Genomic DNA, 26,434 nt, shown 5'->3' on the forward strand with positions numbered 1-26,434 from the left:
GTAACATTTCTGACACTTTATGCTTGTACCGAGGGTCTAGTAGCGTTGCGACCCAGTACAGGTCCTTCTCCTTAAGCCTCTTGATACGGGGTCCTTCAACAGGCATGACAGCATGAAAGACCCCATTCTCACAAGGTTGGATGCAGAGCTATCCATCTCCGCTTCCTCATTATCAAGGACTGCATCATCCACGGTCTCCTCCCCCCAGCCACGTACAAGACCAGGGGTCCCCAAAAGGTCACCACTAGCCCCCTGGGAAGCCTGCTCCTGTTGGTCCTCCTCCTCCTCCTCCACAAAGCCACCTTCCTCCTCTGACTCCACTTCTGGCACCTCTCCCTGCGTTGCAGCAGGTGCCTGGGTTCGTTCTGGTGATTCCGACCAGAAATCGTGCGCTTCCAGCTCCTCGTCACGCTGGTCTACAGCCTCATCTGTCACTCGTCGCACGGCACGCTCCAGGAAGAAAGCGAAGGGTATTAGGTCGCTGATGGTGCCTTCGGTGCGACTGACCATATTTGTCACCTCTTCAAAAGGTCGCATGAGCCTGCAGGCATCGCGCATAAGCACCCAGTAACGGGGGAAAAAAATCCCCAGCTGTGCAGATCCAGTCCTACCACCCAGTTCAAAAAGGTACTCGTTGACGGCCCTTTGTTGTTGCAGCAGACGTTCCAACATAAGGAGCGTTGAATTCCAGCGAGTCTGGCTGTCAGAAATCAAACGCCTGACTGGCATGTTGTAGCGCTGCTGAATGTCAGCAAGGCGTGCCATGGCTGTGTAGGAACGTCTGAAATGGGCCGACACCTTTCTGGACTGGGTGAGAACGTCCTGGAATCCTGGGTACTTGGAGACAAAACGTTGGACTATTAAATTTAACACATGTGCCATGCAGGGCACATGTGTTAAATTGCCTAGTCTCAACGCTGCCAACAGATTGCTTCCATTGTCACACACCACTTTTCCGATCTGCAGTTGGTGTGGGGTCAGCCACCGATCGGCCTGTGACTGCAGAGATGACAGGAGTACAGATCCGGTATGGTTTTTGCTTTCCAGGCACGTCATCCCCAAGACAGCGTGACAACGGCGTACCTGGCACGTCGAATAGCCTAGGGGGAGCTGGGGGTGCACAGGTGTGGAGGAGGAGAAGGAGGACCCAGCAGCAGAGTAAGAAGAAGAAGAAGACGAGGTAGAGAGCGATGGAGGAGTAGAGGTGGTGGCAGAACCGCGTGCAATCCGTGGCGGTGACACCAACTCCACTGTTGTTGTTGAGCTACCCATTCCCTGCTTCCCAGCCATTACCAAGTTCACCCAGTGGGCAGTGTAGGTGACATACCTGCCCTGACCATGCTTGGAGGACCATGCGTCAGTAGTCATATGGACCTTTGGCCCAACACTAAGTGACAGAGATGCGGTAACTTGGCTCTGCACATGTTGGTACAGGTGTGGTATTCCCTTTTAGAAAAAAAATTGCGGCTGGGTACCTTCCACTGCGGTGTCCCAATTGCTACAAATTTGCGGAAGGCCTCAGAGTCCACCAGCTGGTATGGTAAAAGCTGGCGGGCTAAGAGTGCAGACAAGCCAGCTGTCAGACGCCGGGCAAGGGGGTGACAGTCAGACATTGGCTTCTTACGCTCAAACATGGCCTTCACAGAAACTTGGCTGGTGGCAGATGACTGGGAATGGGAACAGGTGGTCAAGGTGGAAGGCGGAGTGGAGGGTGGTTCAGACGGGTCAAGGAGAGCAGAGGTAGAGCAGTAAGATGCTGGACCAGAAGGAGTGTGGCTTTTAGTTTGCCTGTTGCCTTTGAGGTGTTGCTCCCAAAGTGCTTTGTGCTTGCCGCTCATGTGCCTTCGCATAGAAGTTGTACCTATGTGGCTGTTGGGCTTACCAAGGCTCAGTTTCTGACTGCACTCATTGCAAATTACAATGCTTTTGTCAGAGGCACACACATTAAAAAAATCCCACACTGCTGACTTTTTGGAAGTGTGCGATCTGGCGGTAACAGTAGAAGTTGGCGGAGTTGGCGGTATTGGCGGCAATGGCGGGTGCGTTGGCCGGCTGAACACAGGTGCCGATACATGTTGTTGCCCTGCTGATCCCTGCGGGCTGTCCTCCCTGCTTCTTCTAAGTCTTATTCTCCTACTGCCTCTCTGACTCTCCGTCTCTCCATCTGAACTACCCTCCTCTTGCTCTCTTCTACTAGGCACCCACAAAACATCAATCTCCTCATCATCATTCTCCTCAGATGCATCAATTTCTTCTGACACATCACAGAAGGAAGCAGCAGCGGGGACCTCCTCCTCATCACTCATTATGTCCATCTCTATCGTGTTCTCTGCCAGAATTAAATCTGGTGTAAGGTCCTCATCTCCTTCATCTTCTTCTGGCAATAATGGTTGCGCATTACTCAGTTCAAGAAACTCATTGGAAAATAACTCCTCTGACCCCAGTGAAGAAGGGGCACCGGTGGTGGAGGAAGTGTTACGTGGGGTGGCCATAGCAGTGGAGGATGAGGAGGATGTTGTGGTAAAGTTAGAAACGGTAGAGGATGGGGTGTGCTGTGTAAGCCAGTCAACTACCTCTTCAGCATTTTGGGAGTTCAGGGTCATTGGCTTTTTAAAACTGGGAAATTTGCTAGGGCCACAGGATTGCATAGCAGCACGGCCCCTAGCACGGCCTCTGCGTGGCGGCCTGCCTTTGCCTGGCATTATTTTTAAAAAAACAACAACAACAACAAAAACTCAGTTGGTTTTTCTGGAAACGATAATACACACAGCTAGATGGCGGGTTGAAGAAAACACTGTGCAAATAATGCCTACAAAGTCAACGTATACACTACTACAGCGGTGGATACGGATTACGTAAAATATATGAATGCTGCTTGAAAAAAAGTAACTCAAGTGGTTTTTCTAGAGACGATAATATTATCAATATTTAGACAAAATGTGAACAAGGTCACACAGCTCGATGGCGGGTTGAAGAAAACAGTGTGCAAATAATGCCTACAAGGTCAACGTATACACTACTACAGCGGTGGATACGGATTACGTAAAATATATGAATGCTGCTTGAAAAAAAGTAACTCAAGTGGTTTTTCTAGAGACGATAATATTATCAATATTTAGACAAAATGTGAACAAGCTCACACAGCTCGATGGCGGGTTGAAGAAAACAGTGTGCAAATAATGCCTACAAGGTCAACGTATACACTACTACAGCGGTGGATACGGATTACGTAAAATATATGAATGCTGCTTGAAAAAAAGTAACTCAAGTGGTTTTTCTAGAGACGATAATATTATCAATATTTAGACAAAATGTGAACAAGGTCACACAGCTCGATGGCGGGTTGAAGAAAACACTGTGCAAATAATGCCTACAAGGTCAACGTATACACTACTACAGCGGTGGATACGGATTACGTAAAATATATGAATGCTGCTTGAAAAAAAGTAACTCAAGTGGTTTTTCTAGAGACGATAATATTATCAATATTTAGACAAAATGTGAACAAGCTCACACAGCTCGATGGCGGGTTGAAGAAAACAGTGTGCAAATAATGCCTACAAGGTCAACGTATACACTACTACAGCGGTGGATACGGATTACGTAAAATATATGAATGCTGCTTGAAAAAAAGTAACTCAAGTGGTTTTTCTAGAGACGATAATATTATCAATATTTAGACAAAATGTGAACAAGCTCACACAGCTCGATGGCGGGTTGAAGAAAACACTGTGCAAATAATGCCTACAAGGCCAACGTATACACTACTACAGCGGTGGATACGGATTACGTAAAATATATGAATGCTGCTTGAAAAAAAGTAACTCAAGTGGTTTTTCTAGAGACGATAATATTATCAATATTTAGACAAAATGTGAACAAGCTCACACAGCTCGATGGCGGGTTGAAGAAAACACTGTGCAAATAATGCCTACAAGGCCAACGTATACACTACTACAGCGGTGGATACGGATTACGTAAAATATATGAATGCTGCTTGAAAAAAGTGACTCCGGTGTTTTTTCTGGAGACGGTAATATTATGGATATTTAGACAGAATGGGAACAAGGTCACACAGCTCGATGGCGGGTTGAAGAAAACAGTGTGCAAATAATGCCTACAAGGCCAACGTATACACTACTACAGCGGTGGATACGGATTACGTAAAATATATTATGGCTGCTTGAAAAAAGTGACTCCGGTGTTTTTTCTGGAGACGGTAATATTATGGATATTTAGACAGAATGTGAACAAGGTCACACAGCTCGATGGCGGGTTGAAGAAAACAGTGTGCAAATAATGCCTACAGGGCAAATAATGCCTAAAAGGTCAACTTATACACTACTACAGCGGTAGTAAAATAAAAAAAAGTAAAATAAAAAAAAATGAATATTAAAAAAAAAAAATTAAAGTTGGTGCTGCTGAACTACTAGGAGCAGCAGATTAGCACACCAGTCCCACTCCCCAACACTGCTAGACTAATAGCACTGGGCTCTTATAGTAGTAGTAGTAGTAGTAGTAGTAAAACAACAAAAAAATAAATAAAAGCAGTCCTTACAAGGACTACTGTTATTGCAGCAGTCAGCAGATGAGATCAGAAGCAGGACAGCTGCCCACTGCAGCTACATACAGAGCACTGCAGTAGAAGGTAGATTACTAGCCAGCAAAGCTACCTAAGCTTAAATGTCCCTCAAACCCCTGCAGACTTCTGTCCCTCCAATAACAGAGCAGTATCAAAACGATTACTAGCCAGCAAACTTTCAACTGTCCCTGAAATCACTAACAGGCAGCAGCTCTCTCCCTACACTATCTCTTCAGCACACACAGGCAGAGTGAAAAAACGCTGCAGGGCTTCGGTTTTTATAGGGAAGGGGAGTGGTCCAGGGGAGAGCTTCCTGATTGGCTGCCATGTACCTGCTGGTCTGGGGTGAGAGGGCAAAAAAAAGCGCCAACAATGGCGAACCCAAAATGGCGAACGTCGCGCGACGTTCGCGAACTTCCGGCGAGCGCGAACACCCGATGTTCGCGCGAACAAGTTCGCCGGCGAACAGTTCGCGACATCTCTAATGTCAACTGCAATAGGCCTGAGGAAAGTGAACCTATAAGGCGTACTGAGAGAATCAGTAAACTACCTGCATGGACCAAGGACTATGTGATGTGAATAATGTATATTACTGCTTTAAAATGCATACTGTTTAATGTTGCTGTTTATTGTAGTTGTCCAAATACTTTCCTACTATAGGGGGAAGATGTGGTGTTTATGTAAATGGCCTGTAGATGTCACTGTGCTCATACTTATACTGTGCATACTTCCTGGTATGAAACCTTATTGTTGTATAATGGCTGCATGACTCTGCTAATAAAGCACTGTTATACTCTACTCATCCTTGGCTACCCAAAACATAACAAATAGCCTCCTTCTGTAGGACTATATGCATTACTTTTAGCAAGTTTCTTTTATAATGGATAATCTTTTCTTATAGCTTTAGTTTTCTTTTGTGAGCCCCTGGCATAAGTGTCCCCTCTCTATACTGTACATCCATAATACTGATTAGAATTTCAGAATTAAAAGCAGCCAATTAAAATTAAAAAAAAAGTGCACTGTTCATTAAAGTTGTATCTTTGAGTACTTACATGAAAAGGATCAATATCTTACTGCAGGGAGTCTAATTCCGGGAAAGAAAATGGTTTGTGTTATGGTTTGTTTCTCCACTGAAGATTGTTCCATAGCAAATTCCACCCACAATCTGTCTTTTTGAAGGATGAGCCAGGGGAGCAGAATAGTTGCCAAAAGGCAAACAGATTGTATGAATGTCTGCTTGTGGAATCCCACCCACAGTTATTGCGTGAATTCCCTCTCACAGCTGGGCGCCTTCTAGTTAAAAGGCTCAGCTTTGCTTCCCTTCCTGCATTCAGGCAATTATATTACTGTGTAAGTCAATTAATTATGCTATTGGATGCTGTGCCTGGCTGAATAATATTAGCTATATGGCTTCCCTTTAGCAAGAGGGATTCTCTGGATAGTCTAGGACCTAGTCAAATCAGTGAGGGGGAGGATGGAAGAGAGCCACGAGCGTAACATACGGCTAAGATTTTGTTTACTCTCTTGTTTTGTGATGAAAAGTCACACGATTTTAATGATTCAGATTTGGTTCAGGCAGGTACAAGGATTTGGCTGAATCTGAATCCAGCTGAAAATAGCCGAATCCTGGCTGACTACTGAACTGAATCCTGGATTCGGTGCATCCCTTGCAAAGATGCAAAGGAATCCTGGAACTAGCACGTGTTGCTTCCAGGACTCCCTTAAAGCAGTGCGCCTACATGTACACCTAGTTTTGCACCTACTATTTATAAAGAGGTCAGTACTCAGCAGTGCTTTTTAAACTGCAAAAACCTTTTTTTGTTTGCACCTAAAGAATATTGCTTTAATATCATCCCTTTGCATTCAACATTTGCTTGGGCCACTTCTTCGAAACAGAGTTAGGGCTCTTACACACGGGCGGTTTTACCTGCGCTTCCCTGTTCGTTGTGCAGGGTAAGCCGTTCAGCCGCAGGGGAGCGTAGAGTAGACGCTCAATTATTGTCAAGGGGGCTATACTCACACAGACGCATGTAAGCGTCAAATGCAGGTGGGACGCAGCATGTTGCATTTCACATTCGTTCGGCGCATACATGCGTCTGTGTGAGTACAGGCCCCTTGAAAATAATTGAGTGTGTCTACTCTGCGCTCCCCTGCGGCTGAACGGCTTACCCTGCACAACGCAGGGAAGCGCAGGTAAAACCGCCCTTGTGTAAGAGCCCTAAACGTTTTATGTAAGTCCTAACAGGCACTTAATTTCCAGAGAGAACCACAACTGCAAATAATCATTCAGATTAAATTTTCACCATAATTGCCATTCAGTCTGAGCCTGCGTTTGGCTGCTCTGAGCCACCCCTAGGGGGCACAGATTGGGAACCCATACCATAATGTCATTGTAATGTCAAAAATTATACTGTTAGCATCTGCATTAGTAAATCACATAAAAGTTGCAGGTGCAAGCTATTTAGTGGGTGTCTCTTAGGCTGGAATTTTAGGGAAAAAAATATTACCTGGCTGTGCTGTATATTTTAGTTTTTATCTGGTTTGGCCTGCAATGGATTGTGGTTCTTCTCTCTATTCCTTTGATATACTGCATTATTCAGATTAAAGATTTCTCTTCCAGTGGGTAGTATCTCCTAGTTATAGAGGTTGTTCGTAGGTTTCTTCCCTATCTTCCTACACTCCAGTTTGACTATTAGGACATTGTAGGCCATGCTGCTTTTTAAAGGTCACGTGAAGTCTAAAATAGAATAAGTCTAGAAATGCTGTATTTTGTATACTAAATATAAACATGAACTTACTGCACCGCAAGCCTAATTAAACAAATAATTTATGCTTTCAAAGTTGGCTACAGGGGGTCACCATCTTGTAACTTTGTTAAACATCTTTGCAAGACTAAGACTGTGCACATGCTCAGTGTAGTCTGGGCTGCTTAGGGATCGTCATAAACAAAGCTGCTTGAGTTCTGCATGGCTGGGAAGTAAGGTGAGGGCTCCCCCTGCTGTTCATAAGTATGATTGTTTCCCTGCTCTGCAGTTAGGGATCATCTGACAATTCCTATCCACAGCAGTAAATGAAGGGGGAATTTCACTGCATACAGTCAGGTTTCTTATAAAAACGATACACATTTTGTAATTAAAGTATATTGGAGATTGGTTTCTTTTTCATTAAAGAAAGTAAAAATGGGATTTGATTTTTTTGCCTTTATGTACATGCCCTTTAAATGTCTGTGTTGAAAAAGAATCAACTCAAGTCAAAAAGTTATTACCCTTTATATTAATAAAGCCTCGTATAAAAGGGAATCTATTGCTGAAAGCTAAGCACAATGCCTACTCTTTCTCATTGTTCTTTCTTGTCACGGGTTTATTGTTTTAATAGAACAGTTTGTAAAAATTTATTGTTTTTCTTATAAGACAGTGGCAATCACACAAGACATATTAACTCTGAGATAGCAGTGTTTATTTTTTTCATATATTCATTTTTATTGATTACAATTACCAGTAAACTTTACAATATAGTAGGGTACATCCAGCTTAATCATACATTGTTACATATTTTGTACCATGTTTGTTGTTATATCTTGGGTAGTGATGGACGAATAGATTCGCCAGACGTGAATTCACAGCAAATTTCCACGCTTCGACGCCGGTGAATAAATTTGCGAAACTGCAACAAAAATTTGCTGGAGAAAAATACAACGTATCAAAAAAATTGAGGCGCGCTTCAGAATAGTCGCTCGCATAAAAATTGTCACACTTCACAACCATTCGGACGCCAATTGACGTTAATGCAATTGGACAAAATTGACGCTCGTTAAATTAATTTTGATTCCTATTGACTTCAATGTGTTTCACAAATTTTTGTGTGAATTTCGCAGGAAATTCGTAAACTTTTTGGCGAATTGAAACAGGACAAATTCCCCATCACTAATCTTGGGGTTAGGGGGAGGCTTAGGGAAAGGGATAGGAAAGGGGGATAAGTGGAGGACAGAGGATTTGAGGATACAAAGGGGAAGGGAAGGGGAAGAAAAAATGCCAACAGTTGGGGGGCTGTTGGCATTTCTAATGCAGTGGGATTAATAATTTCCAAGCAATTAATAGGAAGGGTTCTGGTGTAGAGAAAAAGTATGGAAGGGGTTTATTCAGGTGGAACAACAATGTATGATGGGTTTAGACAGCAGTGTTTCTAATGTACCTTGCATTACTTTCATCCAGTGAAAGTGATACTGAAACTAAATAATGATTCTTCAAAATATCATGTACATTAAAAGTTAACTTTAGGTTATGTTGATGATTTTTTCCTGACAGTTCTGCTTTTGTAAATAATTTGAAATTTCTAAACCTGACTTTTGCCAACCTGACTGTCCCAACTTAACCTGTCAGAGTTTCTAATGTTAACGGACTCCTGCTGGACAAATATGGCAGCCCCCTCATAGAGGAACATGGGGGATCAGATAGGTAATGTAATAGCACTGGGAAAATAATTGTATCGCAAAATTATATACAGGCATGGGATCTGTTATCCGGAAACCTGTTATCCAGAAAACTCAGAATTATGGAAAGTCGCTCTCGCATTAAATTCTTATAAAAATAATTTCCTTTTTCTCTGTAATAATAAAACAGTACCTTGTACGTGATCCAAACTAAGATATAATTAATCCTTATTGGAAACAAAACCAGCCTATTGGATTTATTTAATATTTACATGATTTTCTAGTAGACAAGGTATGAAGATCCAAATTATGGAAAGATCCGTTATCTGGAAAACCTCAGTTCCCAAGCATTCTGGATAACAGGTCCCATACCTGTATATCATGGAAATTTTATGATACATTAAACAAACCTTTAAATCCTGGTGTCAGTATCTCATTAGATGCACATCAAGTGTATACTGTGTTACACATTGCACCCTCAATATATTGCAAACAGCACAAAATGTTTCTAATATACAAAAACATGGCAGCTTTTTCTTATAACCAGAATTCCACACTTAGAAATCATTGTTCTTATTCACCAGTAATGAGAGCTCTCTCTCTCATTAACACTGGATTGAAGTCTACAAGATCCCAGAGTTCTTGTAGGCTTCAAATAGTCTGTCACATAAATATTTTGGCATCTGGTCCCTGCTAACGTATCTGCTTGGAGTAGAATTATAGTCTGAAAAGCTCAATAGTAAAAACTCAAGCTTGATGAACCTAACCATGCTGGCCATGGACAATAATTTAGTTCTTCAGGGAAATGAATGAATTTTGATTGGCTTTAAAGGATATGTAAAGCCTAGATTATCCTACCATGCATATAAATTGGGCATATCTTAATCTCAAGAAATTTGTGGAAGTGCTATGCCAAGCAGGTAAATTTATATAAATAGGCAGGCAATAAAACAAGTGACCCAGAGATCTCCTCATTTTGTGCTCATTTGCTGGAAAACAAGCAACAGAAACTCACAGCCAAATCTATGATGGGATACCACAATAAAAAAGTATCCACTTATGTTGTAGAGCTCTAGCAGTTGATTACAATGAGGGGTCTATATGTAGTCAGCAAGGTGCATTTATGTGCCCAATTTAGTCTTACAGCTTGAAATGTGGACATTTCACAAATTCTTGAAACAGTGATTTACTGACTGTAAAGATTCGAATACAAATACAAAGAAAGGCATCAGTATGATAATGGAAAGGTTATGGAATAGTAGTGGAACTGTCGCAATGTCACCTTCATCTTGGGAGTCTATTTTCTCTGCAATGCATCTCAATTATTATGGCCATATAAAGATGTAAATAAGTCTGTACTTCAAGTGTTTATTGCCTCTGTAATAAATATTAAATGATAACTGTAAAAGCTTCTCAATAAATGTTGCAAATAAAATAAAAAAAATCTGTCTCTGCATGAGAATTGTAACACTATTTTATTTAGAAGTTTGTGGTTTGTTCTATAAGACCTTGGTAGTTCCACCATTCTACCTTCTGTGGTCAAATAACTCTAGTACTTAAACCACTGCACATTTAACACTTTTTTTCAGTTTAACTGTTTCATCCTGGACATTTAATTTATTATATCCCAGCGCTTTTTTGATTTTTTTTGGATTTAACTCCCCCACTTTAGGTCCAATATTTGCTGAGAAGCCCCATTGGCTCATAGCAAAGAGACATCTATTGGAAAGTATTACCATATCAGCCATTTAGACATAGGTCCAAGATATCTAGGACAGTGTTTGAGAGGGGAGAGAGCATATAGTCATTCCCCCAGATTTTATCCCAATTACGATGAGATTAAGGGAAACTGGCTACTTTTTTGGCTGGGCTCTACTACATTTTGCTTGCAGTGGAAGTCTTTTCAAGCTCAGTTTAACAGAACTGTTGAGTGTAAAAATAAAAACTGGTTAAATAGGCTGTTCAAAATAAAAAAAAAAATGTTTTCAATGTAGTTAATAACCCAATGTATAAAGGCTGGAGTGACTGGATGTCTAACATAATAGCCAGAACACTAATTCCTGCTTTGCGGCTCTCTTGGTTTCCAGGCAGTAACCAATCAGTGATTTGAGGGGTGGGGTGCATATGGGCCATAACAATTTGTTTTTGAATCTGACCTGATCAATTGCAAACTCACTAGTTACTACTCACTAGCTACAACAGTTATGTCCCATGTGGCATAAGTAAACCCCAGGCGACTAAATCTCCCCGAATCTGCCCGTGTGCTAGCTTCCTTAATTGAAACATGCACAACTAAATATCCAGGTACAAAAATAAAAGTGTAGAACAAAGATTTGATTATTTTTCCCTGCAATGGTAGCTTTCTGTTGCAATGATAGTACAGGTATGGGTTCTATTATAAAGAAGGCTCAGGACCTGGGTTTTTCTGGATATTGGATCTTTCTTTAATTTGGATCTTCATACTTTAAGTCTACTAGAGTCTACTTGAAAATCCGCCATCTCAAACCTGTTGACGTTGTGTATAAGTCAATGGGAGATGTCCACTTTACAACTTGAAGAAATTGTGATCTGTGCTGGGTTTCATTCGATAACCTGAAAAATCCTGGGTTTTTAGGTGATTACCCCAACAAACTCCAAACAATTTGGGTGTCAAATGCGCAAAATTCTTACGATTCAGGTTTTTGCTTGATTTTTTCGAGTTTTTTCCTAACCCGACTTGTTCGAGTTATTTTATTAATAAATAAATAATAAAAAAGATAAAATCGTGGATGGGAGTTTGGTCGAGCTTGGTTTAATTAAAGATAAATGCAAGTTTTAGTAAATAACCTCCTTAATAAATGTCAAATTTTTGGAGTTTTAGAGTAATAAAAAAAAACTAATTTTTAGAAGAAAAATACAAAAAGAAAATTCTAATATTAGTAAATAGGCCCCTTTATGAATAACTTTTTCTAAACAATGTTATTTAAACTTTCAGTTCCCCTTCCATGGATCAAATATGAATGAGCAATTTCGTAGCATCATTAACAATGAGCCCAAGTATCCATGGGATCTTGACCCTGCAGGCAAATAAAACTATTAAGACATAGGTTTTGCAAGGAAAAGTCTTTCATGTCTACTTTCCCAAGGGCCCCAAAGTCATTTTTATGGAGTGGGATCTTCCAATTTCTATTGTCCATGCAGTGGGTAGTTTAAAAAAAAAAATAGACTAAGAATGAAACGAAAATGATTTATTTATCAATAATTACCTTTTGTTTTGAATCAGAGGGGCTGATGATATTAAATCACATCTTTGGGGTAAGTTCATATTATAGTTTATTTTATTCCCCGCCATTTATAATTATTTATAATATCATTTATAATTATTACTAGTCAACTTTTTTGGACTAAACATTGCAGATACAGTTAGTGGAATATGCCTTTGAGTGTGCTTTTTAAAATACAGGAATGGGACCTGGGATTTTCTGGATAATGGGCCTTATTTAAATAAAGAAAGTCAGATCAAACTAGAATCCACAATCAGTGTTGGACTGGCCCATCGGGATACCAGGAAAACTCCTGGTGGGCCCAGGTGTCAGTGGGCCCTCATGTTGCTAAATATTTGGCCTATTTCATGGCCATTCCCTATTTTTATGAGAACAAATAAGCTTAATATAGAAACATAGAGTATAGTATGTAAGGAAAAGAGACTAGGAGAATAGAAGTTGAATGAGGAGAGGAAGAAAAATAGTGGGCCCCTGGTCTAAGATTAATTGGTGGGCCCCTGGTCAAAGGTTTTTGGATGAGCCCCTGGTGTCCCAGTCCGACACTGTCCACAATTGGACCTTACTTATTATTAAAAAAAGCACAATTTAATCAAATCAGGGACAAACTCTATAAAATGGAGCGAAAATCTGAATCGTGCAATGTTTTGGGAGTTTTTTTTTCTGAAAAGCCTGATTTTTTTGGAATTTTCCCTAAAATAGTCAGATTTTCAGCCCAGACTGCAGAAACTTACAGATAGGATAGGGACCTCTCCCATTTACTAATATACAACCTTAGCAGGTCCAAATTGCCGGATTTCCATATTCTGACTTTTTGCAGCATATAATAAATCCTAGTTTCTAATTTTGTACTAAAAATTCGGATAATTTTTTTTTACATTTTTTGCATTTGGACTTTAATAAATAACCCCCTTAGTCTACTAAAGAATAATTTAAACATTCATTAAACCCAGTATGAATATTTTGCCTCCAATAAGGATTAATTATATCTTAGTTTGGATCAAGTGCAAGGTACTGTTTTATTATTACAGAGAAAATGGAAATAATTTTTAAAATTTTGGATTAAATGCTTAAAATAGAGTCAACAAAACTCCTCTTCTTCGAGGCGACTAATCTCCCCGACCGGCTTCCCGCCGGCTAGAATGTAAAACCTCATAAGGAAACTTCGGGCTACTTTGGAAAACGAAGCACTCCAAGTGCCATCCCACCGGCGATTTACATTCTAGCCAGGGGGAAAGGCAGTTCAGGGAGATTAGTCACCCTGAACAAGAGGAGATTTGTCGCCGGGCGACTAAACTCCCCGAATCTGACTGCGTGTCTCTGCCCTACGGGACATGGGTGTCTCATTTTTCGGACCTTTCTGGATTAGGGATGCACCGAATCCAGGATTCGGTTCGGGATTCTGCCTTTTTCAGCACGATTCGGATTCAGGCGAATCCTTCTGCATGGCCAAACTGAATCTTAATCATAATTTGCATATACCAATTAGGGTCCGGAGGGAAACCGTATGACTTTTTGTCAAAAAACAAGGAAGTAAAAAATGTTTTCCCCTTCCCAACCCTAATTTGCATATGCAAATTAGGATTTGGATTCAGTTTGGTATTCGTCCAAATCTTTTGCGAAGGATTCGGAGGTTCTGCCTAATCCAAAATAATGGATTCGGTGCATCCCTATTCTGGATAACAGGTTCCAGATAACAGATCTCAAACCTTTAAATCTGGCTGTTACAGATCAACAGATAATGTAGCCGTTATGCTTTTCTTGCCTGTACTGACATATATTTTTATAGCTCTGAATATCTACATGGAATATAAAATGTTAATAAAGCTCTTTTATGTCTCATTTACAGTTTATATAAACTGGAATGCCTTATTACACAAAAGCCTGAGAGTCCCATAAACATGCAGAGCTCTATCAAAACCGGCAGGTCAAAACTTCCTGGATCATCTCCTTCCCTCGTTGGAGACTTACTGACAATAAAACAAGATTTTAGGAACTTTGATATGGCAGTTTATTTTATGCAATGAATCTAAATGCCAGCATTAACAAGAACACAGTTAAATGACCCAGATAAAAAAAAAGTTCTGTCCAAGGTTTGCCTGCAATGTTCTACAGGTGAGCAATCCACAGTTCAGATCCATATAAGTTATACTGACTCTACTGGGTGCAGCTTTACCTTTACCTATAGGCACAATGCTGCACATACTAATTGGGGCATGTTGGTAGAACTGGAGCTATTAGTGGCATGATAGAGGTGTATATAAGTAATATCACAATGCAGCAATTAGGAACTTGTCTGTTGATTGGATAATAAGAAAAAGTCAGGAATCTGAACACCATATCAAATCAAATTGCTGGGATCTGGCTGATGGTTGATGGGAAAGTCCTGTACATACACATATCTGAGTATTAATAAATATATATAATATTTTGGTTTTTGGATTGCTTTTTGGAGTCTCTATATTATTTATTCTTAACCGGTGGTCTTAATGGTGTTTATGGTGGGTCTCCATAATCCCTTTTTAGAATGCAAAACCTCGTCCTACAATAAATAGTAATAAAAACCAGTCGTATCTGCTTCTAATTACATTTTTGGGTCACAGAGCTGATTCCGCAACTTAATTTGGATCCGCAGACAAAAAGGTTTTGAAAAAATAAAAATTAGTATATACATTGTTTTATAGACTGATTTACAATACCAGCTTATTTCTCTATATTCTTTTTTTCTCTTTTGTCCCTCTCTCCTGCTCTGAGCTGCAATATCTTTATAACTGCGCGAAATAGTATAGCAAGAAATATTTTTATAGTGAACTGAAAAAACACACAGTTGTATATCCAATATATGGTTTGACTAAATAATAATTTGTACAAATATGCAAATAAACAAGGATCTCGGCAGGGTGATCAATGTCTAAAAGAAAGCCTATATTTCAGATAATTTACGTAGAATACAGCTATCCAGTTTTAAATTGACTGACTGTATTTGGCTTTAAATCATCTCCAGAACAGTATTCTCTACCGATTTCATGTTTTTGTCTTTTTTATTTGTGAAAAAAAGGCTTGGTACAATTGTAGTGATTCTCTAGATTTATCCCTGAGAAGAACTCATTATATCTAAGTGACATGAGCTGTAGAAGAGAGGCCCGAGTTACGCAATGCACATAAATAATAAATAATAATAATAAATAAATAATACACAAATGACAAATATTCTTAACCCAATATAAACAACCCTAAAGCATCATGTTTGTGGAAATATATTCATTTCTGTTCTAAAGCCATGCTTACCATAGAGTGCAGCATACTAATATATCCTAAGATACTAACTTAAATAGTTTTTTTTATAAAATAAAGGACCTTCTAATTTCTAGTGAAATTCACGAAAAATTTAGCGAAACTCGAATTTTGATGCCCATGTCAACTTTGATGCACGAAAAAATTGTTAAAGTCAATGGCCGTCCGAGTCGTGTTGACGCGTGACGATTTTGACGCAAGCAACTTTTCCGACGCATGTCCACATTTTTTTGATGCTGGAGTTTTGCAAATGTATTCACTGGCGGTGAAACGCGGAAATTTGCCGTGAATTCTCATCTGCCGAATTTATTCGCCCATCACTACTCTAAACCTGATTCTTGCTTGTCCAAGGGGGAAAAAACATTTCAATATTATTGGAAGCAACATTTTCCCAAGGCCAAAAACTATTATCCTTGCACTGTAACATTGCAAATCAATATATTTATATAGAATTCTGGAAAACCTGATATAAAGTTGGCATAGATTATGAAGGTTTATGCCAATTCAGAGTAGGGGAAAACTTTTTGGGACGAAAACACTAAAGGAAATTATAAATTTGCTTTAGTACTTTAAAGTAAACCAGCACAAAAAGTGGTTTATAGGTATCTATTATCTGGAAATCCGTTATCCAGAATGCTCAGAATTGTAGCCAGGCAACCTCAATGTTAATCAAATAATTCAGATGTTATTATTATTCTCTTTTTCTCTGTACAGGTATGGGATCCGTTATCTGGAAACTCGTTATCTAGAAAGCTCCGATTTGCAGAAAGGTTGTCTCCCATAGACTAGATTTTATCCAAATAATCCAATTGTAGCCAGGCAACCTCAATGTTAATAAAATAATTCAGATGTTATTATTATTTTCTTTTTCTCTGTACAGGTATGGGATCCGTTATCTAGAAACCCGTTATCTAGAAAGCTCCAATTTGCAGAAAGGTTGTCTCCCATAGACTAGATTTTTTTTTATTAAATCTCTTTTTATTAAATTTTTAAATTTTCCAAAGGGTACAGAAAGAAAAAAGGGGAATTGGGAAAGAAAATGAACATAGAAAGACAGAAAAGAAAATAATTACACGCCTTAGCACTTAATTATCATAGTAAAATGTTACTTCACATTTGATCTGTAAAACTTTTAATACAAATATCATACAGTGATTTTGATTTATTAGAGCCATAGACTAGATTTTATCCAAATAATCCAAAATTTTAAAAAAAGTTTTCCCTTTCCCCTGTAATAATAAAACAGTACCTTGTACTGATCCAACTATGATATAATATAACCTTATTGGGAGCAAAAGGGTTTATTTCATGTTTACAGGATTTTCTAGTAGACTGGATTCTGGATTCTTGATAACAGGTCCCGTACCTGTAATAATAAAAAAGTACTTTGTACTTGATTCAAACTAATATATAATTCATCCTTATTAAAGGCAAAACAATCCCATTTTTTTATTTAATGAATAAATAAATTCTTATAAAAAATTAGTTTTAAATTGTGTACATACATATTACGGAAAGATCCTTTAACCGGTAAACCTCAGATCCCGAGCACTCTGGATAATAGGTCCTATACCCATATATACGGAAAGCATTCAGCCTTATGTATTAAAAACAATTTAAATTCTTATAAATAGTAAAAAATATAATGTACTAAAATATAGGAACGTACAGAATCTGGTTTGGGATATGTCTGAAACCAAGCACTTTATGGAGGATTCAGATTCAGCCAAATCCTGATGGTTTATCTGGATCAAATCTGAGCCCTTGAAATAACGTGACTTTAAAGCTCTGAATAACTAAATGCAAGAATTTTTGGGATTTAGCCAAATATTTGGTGGAGGATCTGGTACTTTCCTGGATTATGGCTTGGATGCATATTTAGTATGGGATCAGGGCCGGAACTAGGGTTAGGCAGAAGAGGCAGCAGCCTAGGGCGCAAAGGGATCTACTATCTGGAAGGCCATTAACAAGAAAGCTATAATTCTTTGTTTTTGATGGATTTCCTTTTTCTTTGTAATAATAAAACAGCTCAGAATAAGGCTGATGGCCAAAAATAATTGTGGCCTTGCACAGTACCAATCATGGTTAGAAATAGTGGTTATAGCAGGGCAATAAGGATTGTGCTAGTTGGGTATTATAGTAAGAGAAACAGCCGTTGTCCAAGGTGTGGCCTTTCAGTTGTGCAATGCCCCCATGATCTCAGAGCTATCAGGGGTCGGTGGGTTTTGTAGTTCAGCAGATGTTTAAGGGTCCTAGACAGTTCTGTACTACTTTATAGCTTACCTTGAAAAGTTTACCTTGAGCAAAATCCTTGAGCAAAAGGTTATTCTCTCCAAAGGCAATATGATGAATACTAGAGACAAGAGTATGGGAGCAGGGGTACCAGACCGAGGCAGGCTATTAACTTTGTCACTCTGCCATTTCACAAAATTCTTATTCTTTTCATCTTATCATTTTCATCATTGTATTACTAATAACTGAGAGAACGGTTGAGAAGTCATAGACAAAGACTGCTATCTGTGAAATATGAATCTTACGTTAGACTGATCACAGACCCATCATGCATGAAACAATGCCAACACCAACTATCGATCTGTCACCATCAGATAATAGAATTATTTTCAGTAGCTCCTGCTCCTCAGCACACCTCTTATTACCTCCTCATAGACGTTAAAAGGGCTGCACCTCTTCTCTGGATTTTCTCCCATGGCCTGTCCAAATTTCTCCCAATCTTTCTGTCTTTAAAAGATCTTTTAAAACCCATGTATTTAGAGAAGCTTACCCAATTTAGTTTAGTGTGTTGCTAATCGCAATACCCTCTGCTACATCTCTCCTCTTGCTCACTTGTAATCTTGCCCACACGTAGGGGCAGATTTACATAGGGTCGAATATCGAGGGTTAATTAACTCTCGATATTTGACTGCCGAATGTAAATCCTTCGACTTTGAATATCGAAGTCGAAGGATTTACCGCAAATAGTTCGATCAAACGATAAATCCTTTGAATCGTTCGATTTGAAGGATTTTAATCCATCAATCGAACGATTTTTTCTTCGATCAAAAAATTGTTACAAAGCCTATGGGGGATCTTCCCCATAGGCAAACATGGCACCTCGGTAGGTTTTAGGTGGCGAAGTAGGAGGTTGACGTTTTTTTTTTTTAAAGAGACAGTACTTCGACTATCAAATGGTCGAATAGTCGAACGATTTTTAGTTCGAATCGTTCGATTTGAAGTCGAAGGTCGACGTAGCCAATTCGATGGTCGAAGTAGCCAAAAAAACATTCGAAATTCAAAGTTTTTTTTATTTTATTCCTTCACTCGAGCTAAGTAAATGGGCCCCCTTGTGTCTCAAACCCTTTCTCCATTTAGATTGTAAGCTCTTTTGGGTATAGCCCTCTTCACCTCTTGTATTGGATACTGGTTACTTTGTATATCATTCTGTATGTTCAGTGTATACACCCATTTATTGTGTAGATCTGTGGAATATGTTGACACTTTATATATTTTATAATAATAATAATATAGGTATGGGATCTGTTATCTGGAAACCCGTTATCCTGAAAGCTCCGAATTACAGAAAGACCGTCTTCCATACACTTCATTCTAAATATTCTATATTTTTAAACTTTATTTCCTTTTTCTTTTCTGGATTGAGTAACTTGATCCAAACTAAGATATAGTTAATCCTTATTGGAAGTAAACCCAGCCTATTGGGTTTATTTAATGTTTACATGATTTTCTACTAGACTTACTGTATGAAGATCCAAATTACAAAGAGATCTGTTATCTGGAAAACCCCAGGTCCCGAGCATTCTGAATAACAGGTACCATGCCAATAATAATAATAATAATAATCACATTACTATACACAGACAAACAGTTTTACTATGTTTTAACCTCCCTGTTATCCCCATTTCTGCACGTAATGATGTAAACAAGCAACAGACATGCCATGATAAGCTTTTACTATGTGCTACTCATACTGATTGCTCTGATCCCAGTCCCAGAGGCTGTACATTAGCTGTTTCATGTGCCGCAGCACCATGTTCTATTCAATCGCTTACGAATATAAGCATAGCTCTTGTCGTGTCCTTCCCTTCATGACCCTGTCCTCTAGGGGATGCTAATTTAAGTAAGAAATGCCATTAGTTCCAGCTATCTTGAAAAAGATTCTCCAGCACAGAACCCATAGCTTAAAAAATTCAGATTCATATATATCACATGACAACACTGGATATCCTTTGATGGCCAAGTCTTTCATGATTATGAGAAATTTGCAGTAGGACTTCTTAGAAGGTAGAAAAAAAAGTAACACAAGCTGTGTGATAATGTGTTCTCCTCTTAAGAGAAGCCAGAAGACTTCATCTTCTATTTGAAGCATCAAACTAAATCCATACATTAGAGATTATGCTGTATCCTGTATGATAATATTATAATAATGTATGTCATTGGGCACCATCCCCCAAGTAGAAACCACATAACACTGTCATTGTCTGGATTTCGAATACTGCTCTCTATTCACTACTAAGCAGAGTGTTCAATAGCTGAATTTACAATAGGTTTCCAACATAACATAGTTGTTATTGTATACATGGTAGATATTTTATACACTTGACTCTTGGTGGATTTGGGATTCACTTAGATTATTGACGTTGAAACAAAAAACTATGGACACTCAGCAAAGTGCAGGGCACAAGTTAAAGAAAACACAAAACATGGTGGTTTGCTCCTCTTTTTGGGCTTTGCACCCTGCTCTACATTAAAAGTGAACCCACTGTTGCCCCCTCCTAGGGTGATGTAACAGCCATAGGACTAGTTAGGGACAGTATAATATTTGCATAGAATTCTTATTTTTGGTCCTAGATACTCCTGGAAGCCAATATTGAAAGCACAGTTTTGGGTATTTCATGGAAATATGGCTAAATGGCTGATAATGATAAAGCAATCTTTTCATATATCTGAAATCTTCTTATGAACTAAGGGGAACCCTTGAAAAATGCTGAGTCTTCAAGGAGGGCCTGAACCAAGTAAGGCTGAAGACCACTGCTCTACCGTAATGTGCTGCCTGTCATCCTTTAGCCTTCTAGAGAAAATTATTAATGATGTGCGAATTTGTCCCGTTTTGCAAAATGGCAAAAACACGAATTTTGATGCCGGCGACAATTCCGATGCGCAAATTCGCGCCTGACGAATAAATTGGGCCATCGCTAAAAATTAGAGTTAATGGGGTTGTTCACCTTTAAATTAAGTTTTAGCAGGATGTAGAGAGTGATATTTTGAGATAATATGCAATTGGTTTTCATTTTTCATAATTTGTGGTTTCTGACTGATTTAGCTTTTTATTCAGCAGCTCTACGGATTGCAATCACAAATTACCCTAGTAACCGTGCATTGATTTGAATAAGAGACTGGTATATAAATAGGAGAGGGCCTGAATAGAAAGATGAGTAAAAAAAAGTAGCAATAACCCCCATTTGAACGTTGGAAAGAGTCAGAAGAAGAAGGCCAATCATTAAAAAAACTATAAAAAAGAAAAAATGAAGACCACTCTATGTGTCAGATTTACTAAAGGGCGAAGTGGCTAACGCTAGCGACTCTTCGCCAGCGTTGCCACCCGCAGGTACACCGCCGATTTACTAACGAGCACAGGCGCTAATTCGCTAGCGAAATAGACTGGCGCTAGAGGTCATTTGCACTCTATCGCCAGGTAACTTTTTGCTCTGGCGAACAGACACTACTCCACATATTCACTAAAATGCGGACTTTATTGAACGTTACCTCTTTAGCCAAAGTTGCCTTCGCCACCTCAGACCAGGCGAAGTGCATTGAAGTAGCTCAATCTAAAAAATGTTGGCATCTTTTCTTTTTTTCAGCCTGATTGCCTGCAAAAGACCTTACAAACTTTTTTTTTTGGTAACCGTTTTTCTCCATACATTTGCAAACATATGGAACATTAATTTTACAGTGGGCACATGTGTAGGGCATTAGATTGTCTTTTTTAATGTGTTTTTAAAAGTGTAATTTGTAAGTATATGCACCAACATTTAACAAAAAGACGTCCATACAACTTTAAATTTTAACGCCCTATGCAAATTGACCTGAGCGAAAAATCCCTAGCGAAGTTTCGCTATGCAGAAATGAACGCTAGCGCATCTTCACTATCAAATGCTGGCATTGCCGAAGTAACGCTTGCAAAAAGTCGCCAGCGTTCGGCTCCCACGAAGAAATTCTGCATTCAAGTGAATTAGCGTAGTCTAAGCGCATTTGCTCCTGGCGAATTGTAGCGATGGGTGCGAATCGTCACTGCCGACAATTCGCCCTTTAGTAAAGTCTGCCCCTATAACATACTAACAGTTAAAGATGAATCACCCCTTTAAAGGAACAGTAACGTCAAAAAATAAAAGCGTTTTAAATGAATGAAAATATAATGCAGTGTTGCCCTGCACTGGTAAAACTGAAGTGTTTGCTTAAGAAACACTACTATTGTTTATATAAATAAGCTGCTGTGTAGCCATGGGGGCAGCTATTCAAAGGAGAGAAAGCTCAAGTTACACAGCAGATAAAAGATAAGCTCTGTCTGTCTAATGGTGTTATCTATTATCCATTCGTTAACCTGTGCCATATAGCCATTTTTCAATTTCCGCCATTGCTCCACAGCAGCTTGTTTATATGAACTATAGTAGTGTTTCTGAAGCAAACAGAACAGTTTTACCAGTGCAGGGCAACACTACATGATATTTTCATTACTTTAAAACACTTACATTTTTTGGTGTTACTGTTCCTTTAAGCCACAAATGCCTGCTACAAAGCCTATCATGACTAGTGATGAGCAAATCTGTCCAGTTTTACTCACAAATTAGCAAAACTGCGTTTTTTATACGTGTTACAATTTTTTTTACAAGTGCCACAAATTTTCCGGTTTCAAATGCATTAAATTCAATGGCCGTTTTTTCTTATGGTGATTTTTGTGTCTCAGCGACTTTTTTTTGTCATGGCAAATTATTCCGCGGCTAATTTTTGCAGCAATTTCGTGAAAAGATTCGCAGATGGTGAAATGCGGAATTTTGGCGTGAATCTATGGCTGGAGAAAAAATTCACTCAACACTAATCGTGACCCTGGTCTTTAGTTTTATCTGAGCTAATTCTATATTATATGTCCGTACCTACAACAAGAGACACCAACATTGAACAGGGAAATAAATGATCAAAACCTGTTTTTTCCTGTATTTAGTATTGGTGTCTGCTCCTGGCCCAGAGGGTTGTATTAAATCAACTAATGCGCTTAGAAATGCCTGTAGATACTATGGATTCACCAAATTCAGGATTTGTCGGATTGGCCATTTGAATTCAGTGAAACCCTCTAGATTTAATACCAGCAGTTTCACAAAGTATCCTGATCCTGCAAATCCCAGATTCATAACAAATATAGAATGGCAGCATAAGTATCTCTTCAATAATGTATTAGATGCGTTTCCTACAGATCATGGAAATGTATGCATTGCACAGAGTTTTGTACCAATGCAGAGCATGTTACGGAGCATTTCTGGGGCAATTAAACCCCATCGCAAGACTGATATCACAGCATGACATTCTTTGTTCCAAAGTGGAAAACATTTTGCAGTAAACAGACTTAATATTCAGACAGGATTATTAATTTGCTGAATTGTAGATAAATAACTGGGCGATAGACATTCGAGTCATGTCTCCCTTTAGCAGGAATTAGACCATGGTCGAAAGTAAGGCATGGATTACAGACGTAAAAGGGTTTTTTAATAAATCTCAAGTGCTCTGCAAACACACACCAAAAAAACGAAGAATTAAATCTAAATAGAATTATGCTGCCAAGGAAAACAAGCAAAAAAATCTCAGATAGCATTTAGAGAGGAGATGCAGTAGAGGTACGGGATTTGTTATCCGGAAACCCGTTATCCACAAAGCTCCGAATTACAGAAAGGCCATCTCCCCATAGACTTCATTTTCTCCAAATAATCCAAATTTTTAAAAATGATTCCCTTTTTTTCTGTAATAATAAAACAGTACCTTGTACTTGATCCCAACTTAGATATAATTAATTCTTACTGAAAGCAAAACCAGCCTATCGGGTTTATTTAACGTCTACATCATTTTCTAGTAGGCTTAAGGTATTAAGATCTAAATTACGGAAATTATCCAGAAACTCCAAGGTCCCGAGCATTCTGGATAACAGGTCCCATACCTGTACCAGGGTAGAATATTGTTTAATTGGAAGAGTTTATAGATGGGCAGGGAATGGAGGATTATTTAAATTATTTTACAGTTACATAGTTTAGTCTTTATTCCTTTCTACCAATAAGGAGATACAAATATATAGTTTATCCTTTTTCTAAACATATCTGCAACTTCTTATTTGACAGTAGGGCAACAGGTTTATGGACAGTGGTGAGGCCTTTTCTTTAGGCTGTTACCTAGTATATTTGCCCTTTGCCTCCTCTATCAGTCAGAAAACATTACAATTATCCTTATCTTTAGACGCTATGGACCCTTAGATCTTCTGACTCCAGTTTCACTGCTCTGTCCACACTATACATTGTAGCCCCCTGGTCAAAAGAAATACCTCATTTCCACAAGGAATAACCATCTGCTGTTTTTTTAAGATATAAAAAGATAACTATAATAGCATAGCATGCATGTATTTAGGGTCGGACTGGACTGGCAGGACACTGGGGAAAAAAACCCTAACCCTGATTCGAACCGCCCTGCCGGTCCCTTACGCAAGAAGAAAAAGGTTGGGGTTTGGGGGGTTGGGGTTCGAATATAAAGCGGCAGTGTAGGCTTTGTGGACCCTGGGGGGGAGTCCTGTGGGCAGCCACAGTGGGCCCTGGTTCCCCCAGTCCAACGCTGCATGTGTTTGTGAATTTGCAACTATGAAGAGGGCTTGACCTTGCTAAATTCTACAGGTTATTGCAGGATAATCTAACAGCACCCTGTTGACTATATTAATAGCTTGTTTGGCCAGACTAAGATCCCGTTGGACAGACAATTCTATCTTCTCTCCTCCTGCACGAGGCATCGACAGATCTGAAGGTTATGAGTGGCACAGTTTCTTCTTCTGTTCTGAAGCTTGAGCCATCAGGGAAATGCTATTCAGTTGGCCAGATCAGACCATATTTGACTATTCAAGCCATGGACCTATAAATCAGAAAGTTACTCAATAGTAACCTCAGTTATTGTTGTTACCAAACAAGTACTAATTTCTTATTGAGCAGCAAGAGAACATATTAATAATGAATCAATCTTTGGCCATTTTAAAAGTATGGTTTAGGTGTTATAGGTGGTGTAATAACTGGCTTTTTTATTGACTTGGATATTCCATTATTAAGCTTTAGGGCTGCAAATTCTTGCATCTTCTTATATCATTGCTGTAGACGCACGGCTCCTTTTTGCACCTGCTTAGATAGATCTTTCAGTTGGCAGTTGGCCTTGCTTTTGTTTACCTTCTATACTTCTCACAGTGCTTTCCATGCAGTTGAATTAGATGAAAATTAAGCGTAGGACTGGCCAGATATGGGATGACTTTGACGTAGTTGGCCAGCTTAAATATATTGCAATATATGGACAAACAATCCCTGTTTTGTTTAAAGGGTAAGGCATTTTTTTAGTAGCAGTATGCACAAAATGTCGCTGTCTTAAATATATTGATAATGGGTTGAGTGCAGAGGACCTCTTGTATTTGACTATATGTATTTTGTGGTCACAGCCTCATTGCACCCCTGCCTAATGGTTTTAAAAAATAGTGGTGAGCACAACTTTCCCTTGTTTCTTTCCATGCAGTTGACATTGACAGTTTATATGTAATTAGTGAAACAGTCTCTGGTACAGGGATTAGGGATGTCGCGGACTGTTCGCCGGCGAACTTGTTCGCGCGAACATCGACCGTTCGCGTCCGCCGAATGTTCCCGAACGTAACGCAACATTCGCCAATTTGGGTTCGCCTTAGCTGGCGCTTTTTTTTGCCATTTCTCCCCCAGACCAGCAGATACATGGCAGCCAATCAGGAAGCTCTCCCTCCTGGACCACCCCCACACCCCCTGGACCACTCCCCTTCCATATATAAACTGAAGCCCTGCAGCGTTTTTTCATTCTGCCTGTGTGTGCTTGGAAGAGCTAGTGTAGGGAGAGAGCTGTTAGTGATTTGAGGGACAGTTGATAGTAACTTTGCTGGCTAGTAATCTACTTGATACTGCTCTGTATTGTAGGGACAGAACTCTGCAGGGATTTGAGGGACATTTTAGGTCTCCAGAAACACCACCTGAGTGACGTTTTCCAAGCAGCAATAATATATTCCGTATCCACTGCTGTAGTGTATACGTTGACCTTGCAGGCATTATTTGCCCAGTGTGTTCTTCAAACCACTGCCACCTAGCTGTGTGAGCTTTTTCACATTCTGTCTAAATATCAATAATAATACCGACTCCAGAAACACCACCTGAGTGACGTAGTGTGATTTCTGCCCTTTACAGCACAAAACGCAGCGCTGTGTCAACAATGGATTTTTTAGAAACATATTTGCCCTTGATCCCCCTCTGGCATGCCACTGTCCAGGTCGCTGCACCCTTTAAACAACTTTAAAATCATTTTTCTGGCCAGAAATGTCTTTTCTAGCTTTTAAAATTCGCCTTCCCATTGAAGTCGATGGGGTTCGCAACGTTCGCGAACCGTTCGCATTTTTGTCCGGACGTTCGCGAACATGTTTGCGAACATTTTTTCCGACGTTCGCTACATCCCTAACAGGGATCTGGATTCTTAGCAGTTATCCCTTCACAGTATGAAGCTGGTGTTTCCCTGTGGGTGGGTCTACATACAGTATATCTAAGCACAATGACACATAAG

Source organism: Xenopus laevis, chromosome 9_10L (assembly GCF_017654675.1).
Source record: "Xenopus laevis strain J_2021 chromosome 9_10L, Xenopus_laevis_v10.1, whole genome shotgun sequence".
Lineage (NCBI taxonomy): Eukaryota > Metazoa > Chordata > Amphibia > Anura > Pipidae > Xenopus > Xenopus laevis.